This window comes from Bidens hawaiensis, unplaced genomic scaffold, assembly GCF_021521415.1.
Source record: "Bidens hawaiensis isolate Kalapana, Puna unplaced genomic scaffold, B.hawaiensis_p1.1 tig00076621_1, whole genome shotgun sequence".
Lineage (NCBI taxonomy): Eukaryota > Viridiplantae > Streptophyta > Magnoliopsida > Asterales > Asteraceae > Bidens > Bidens hawaiensis.
The window spans coordinates 25,227-30,673 of NW_027503217.1; the positions used below are offsets into that span (position 1 = coordinate 25,227).

At 27.5% G+C, this 5,447-nt stretch overlaps 1 long non-coding RNA gene across 2 annotated transcripts; it reads right to left on the reverse strand.

Annotated features, from left to right (window-relative positions):
* Positions 1–543: 543 nt before the first annotated feature.
* On the reverse strand, positions 544–3,804 carry LOC143606701 (uncharacterized). 2 transcript variants are annotated; one of them, XR_013148801.1, is made up of 5 exons: positions 3,636–3,804; positions 2,263–2,376; positions 2,057–2,155; positions 1,465–1,599; positions 544–945 (listed from the first exon to the last, which is right to left on the reverse strand). It is a non-coding gene; the product is annotated as an uncharacterized LOC143606701 (long non-coding RNA). The 2 variants fall into 2 exon arrangements; XR_013148802.1 differs by lacking the exon at positions 2,057–2,155.
* Between the last annotated feature and the right edge of the window lie 1,643 nt (positions 3,805–5,447).

The following is a 5,447-nucleotide window of genomic DNA, read 5'->3' on the forward strand; positions in this document are numbered from 1 at the left end:
TGAGAAGTTAGTTACTTAGTTTAAATGTTAAATTAAAAACATAATATGCTTAAAAAAAGGAACAAAACTTGTAAGCTAAATGAATTGTGTTTAAAAGACAAGTTTACACATACTAATACATGAACATTATGCATTAACATTTGTAAAACTCTTAAAAAAAGTGTCTTAATTTGCCCATTTTTGGTGTATTATATATAATATAGATTATGCTTTAAAATAAAAAACAAAACATATCGTTTCCACGAGCTCATTTTTGTCAACGTTTCGATATAAAAAACTTTCAAAACTGATGTGTTTTTTAAAACTTACAAGTTAATGAAACATTAAGGTACAACTTCAATATGCAACTAATAAACCTATAAAATGTTCAAATACATAAACATGTATTGATGTGCAACCCACCCACGTTCTATTATATGATTACCAGAGTCTATGTTTAAACACACGCTACATCGCGCGAGCACTCTTCTAGTATTTAAAAACACAAATAAAAAAAATGTTTCATCAAAGTTACGTATGGTTTACAAATTTGGCATTTTAATAAAGAACTAGTATTTGTACCCCGCGCTTTGCGGCGGGAGGCAACTTTTATCTCAAAAAATAACACATACATCGTAAATTTGTCAAGTTTTACCGACCGGTATGATAATATTTATATCATAACAGATGCATTAGCATCACGTCATCACGTTTTGCTGTATGCATAGTTAAGAAAGGTTTAATTGCATCTAATAATATTATAAAACAATAAGTGTATATATTGTAGATGCTATTTACAATAGCAGCTGTGTCAATTGAAAAAATGAGTCCATTTCCATTTAAATGTTCATAACATGCTTTTACACAAAAGAGTAGGGCGGTAGACTGTTTTCATTTGTTTTTCAACCTGCGTGCTAATACCTGTGTTTCTTGCATGTTTCTTCCATGACGGCATCATGAACAAATCTATTGTTAGCAAATACTAATTAGATTATATTGATAAAAAAATAATATATATTAAGTCAACAGTAAATACTTTGTATTATGAGTAAAAAAAAAAAGAAGTGTTAGAATTCATTAAATCTAAAATATAAGTAAAATCTGATCTTACTTTGAAAAATATCTACTTAACAAAGAGCACATGCACATTATGAAAATCAATTTACATATACTTGGGCTTTTAATCATGTTATTTATGTAAATGTGAACTTGAGCCAAAATAGTAATTTTATAGATCACTAATTATTTATATTCAGTTTGGTTAATACAAAAAGTGCTCATCCACCACTTAACTAAAACATTTTCAACAGTGTAACATCTAAAAGATCATATTAAACTTCTATAATCTTTACTACACCATATTGAATTCCAAAATACCCTCTAAAGATGTTGCATATTTAAATCCAAAAAACAGTCCTAACTTCGTTTGTCATAGGCAGTTGTTAGTCAGCCAGAATTTTGTGACTAATAAAACTAAAATTTTACCTATAAGCAAGAATGCATGTCGATGGTGGTGTCTTGTGGTGTGAACTTTTGACTTGTCAACCGCTTCGCTTCACTACCAATCCCGCAGCACCGAAGAAAGGAAAAGAACTCTGCTTTCATAAGCTGTACATATGGCTTCACAATTTGTAAATGGGTTAAAATGATATTCAAGTACAATTACCTTCAAGTCTTATGTAAATCCATCTAGTTATATTGCCTAATATATAAACATAAGCATATAATTTTATACAATTATACCTTCAAGTCTTATGTAAATTTTCAGCCATGTTTGGGGCTCCTTATTTTCACCTACTTTTGACTTATAAAAGTTGTTTTTGATAAGGCACTCTCTCCTAACTTATCAAAAACTCCTTTTTCCTTCTTTAGAAACTTAAAAACTCATATTACCCAAACACATTTTTTAACTTATAAAAGTTTAAGGAGGTAAAAACAGGGAATCTCAATCACCCCATTCACTGGCCTTTAGGGCAGCATCTTTACTTATGAAGCTAGCTTTAATCCCAAAACGATGAAAAAACCCAATATTTTATTTCCAAAAAAATAGTAATTATTATAGTTGAAGAAGCTTTACCTCAAAAACATTTTCCCTGAATGGCTCACAAAGTTCACTCGAAGTGGCATATCCCCAATTTGTTATCTAACTGAATATGCAGTGTTTCAACCAAATAACCTGCACCACATCAACAAATCTCAATACTTGAATCACATATCAAAAGGATTTTACAAAATTACATAAAATCAACAGTTGTTCACGAACTGCAAAATTGTAATTCTTACATTAAATTCCAATATAGAGACTGTCGGAAACCCGCCAGCTACCGCATGATTTGTGAGTAGCCGCCGAGTTACAATCGCCGTATGTCGCCGCCAATGTCACCGTTTTAGCCATGGCTGAAATGCAACAATGAAATAATAAGTAAAATCCTAAGCTTATATCAAATAACAGAACTCACTATCTAAATTCCATTCCTTCAAGTTCTATCTAGCATTAATATCGTTTCCCACAAATTGGTTTGTGCCTCTTATAATAATAATAATAATAATAATAATAATAATAATAATAATAATAATAATAATAATAATAATAATAATAATAATAATAATAATAATAATAATAATAATAATAATAATAATAATAATAATAATAATAATAATAATAATAATAATAATAATAATAATAATAATAATAATAATAATAATAATAATAATAATAATAATAATAATAATAATAATAATAATAATAATAATAATAATAATAATAATAATAATAATAATAATAATAATAATAATAATAATAATAATAATAATAATAATAATAATAATAATAATAAATAATAATAATAATAATAATAATAATAATAATAATAATAATAATAATAATAATAATAATAATAATAATAATAATAATAATAATAATAATAATAATAATAATAATAATAATAATAATAATAATAATAATAATAATAATAATAATAATAATAATAATAATAATAATAATAATAATAATAATAATAATAATAATAATAATAATAATAATAATAATAATAATAATAATAATAATAATAATAATAATAATAATAATAATAATAATAATAATAATAATAATAATAATAATAATAATAATAATAATAATAATAATAATAATAATAATAATAATAATAATAATAATAATAATAATAATAATAATAATAATAATAATAATAATAATAATAATAATAATAATAATAATAATAATAATAATAATAATAATATAATAATAATAATAATAATAATAATAATAATAATAATAATAATAATAATAATAATAATAATAATAATAATAATAATAATAATAATAATAATAATAATAATAATAATAATAATAATAATAATAATAATAATAATAAAATAATAATAATAATAATAATAATAATAATAATAATAATAATAATAATAATAATAATAATAATAATAATAATAATAATGCAGGGTTTATACCATAAGAGTGTTTATCATTTTTCAAGACATCAAAATCTAATTGAAACAGAATACTACAACTAAGAATTAGAAATTCGTTGAATTAGAGTAAAGATCCAGCTACAAAGTTTAAATCTCATTATGTTACAGGGTTTATACCAGAACGACGAAGCACAGACGATTTAGGGTAATACCAGAAAGACGAAGCCGGCCACACTGACGAAAGGCAAACAGCGATCAATCCGACCGGCAGCACAGACGGTTCCCACCACCACTCCAACGACACACGGCGGCCTCCCCAACCGGCAATCTGTCGCCACCAGTCACCACACAACACCGGTGAAGATGAAGTGGAGAGAGAGACGGCCAGTGGTATTGAAGATATATGAGAGAGAAGAGGCGGCAACAGGATGACCACATAATCCATGAATAGTAAAGTGAAAGAAAAACAAACACGTGTCACATGGCAGATACTATAAAAGAGAAGTATAAGCACTTTGTCATATATTGCTTGCGTATCATATCTAAATAAACTTTTTTAGTAGACTTGCTAATAAAGTCAAATTTGCTACTCTAATATACGTTTAACCTATAAAGTTAGGAAAAACAACTGGGGAAAATTATAACTGGAAAATTATAACTACATATCTAGATTTTATGTGTCAATTTCTTAACTTTTGTATGATCCTGAGTCAATAGACTTTGACATTTGACAAAGAGTCACAGTATCAGAAAAAATGGCTCCCTATAGCAGCAAAATTTAATGGTATTTTTGTAATATAGCATTCAACCAAAAACTGAATATGAATAAAGCTATGCATACTTTAGATCAATTGTTCTTAAGTTCCTATTTCACTTATATATTCTAACCTGTAAAAAAATACATATGTATCAATTTATCAATCAAATATAATACTATTTCTGGGATAAATACTAAGACTTAAGGTCACATGTGTTATAAATGTGCGATTAACGGCCATGAAGATGCCTGAGACGATGCTACCAGCTACAGATCGATGAGATTTTTTGTTCTTCCTTCTATTTCTAAAATAATTATAAAAAAAAACATAATCAATACCAAGGTGATAGGTGAAATCAATAAACTTAATGAACAAAAAAACAGAAAATATATGTGCAGTGAGTTTGGATGAATCCAATTTTTCCTCTTGCTTTTCTTCTTTAGCCCAAATATCATGTCTTTGCTACTTTCGCTCCATCAAAGTTATTATTTATCATCATTAACACCATGCTTTTATTTTCAAAACAAAAAATTAGAGAGTTATAGACCTCGCCTACATTCTTAGTAAGAAGGAAACTAATTAAGATATTCTGGAGTCACACAAAACGCTTCTAGATGATGCCTCATTTTTGGTAAGGCATGCATAATCGGCAACCCAAAGAATAAAAAGTAAGACGAAAAGATAATAAAAAGGTTGCATGAATGGTTAGGAGTCTTATGGTTCACTTTCGATTAAAACTACCAAAACATAGATTACTGGTTCAATCATGACTAAACCAACGTGACCAGCCATTCTTCATAAATACAAGGCACCTAATTCATAAAACATGCCTTTTATATAAATTTCATTTTCTAGAATACTAAAGAAAACAAAGAACACTCATTATAATTAAAACCTACATCAATAAACCTAAGTGAAATCGCATCATCATGCGTAATGTGATTCATGTGTTCCAATTCCTCATTCCCTTGTGGATTCTAATCAGACCATGAACTCGTTCCGAAGGACTCATCGGAGCACCACTCCTTGCCACTGGCCTCTTCCTTATGAGGTTCCCCTCTTCCACATTGAAGAGGTATACACCCGCCTTAACATCGAGCGGGGCGGGTCAACCCACAAGATATAGACAAGAGGCTTGAAATCAGGATGTCATGAAGACACAAAGCCAAAACCTATGCGCATGGCGCATGGCGCATATCACATATGCTCACGCATATCACATATGCTCACGCGTCACATATGCTCACGCATATCACATCTGCGCGT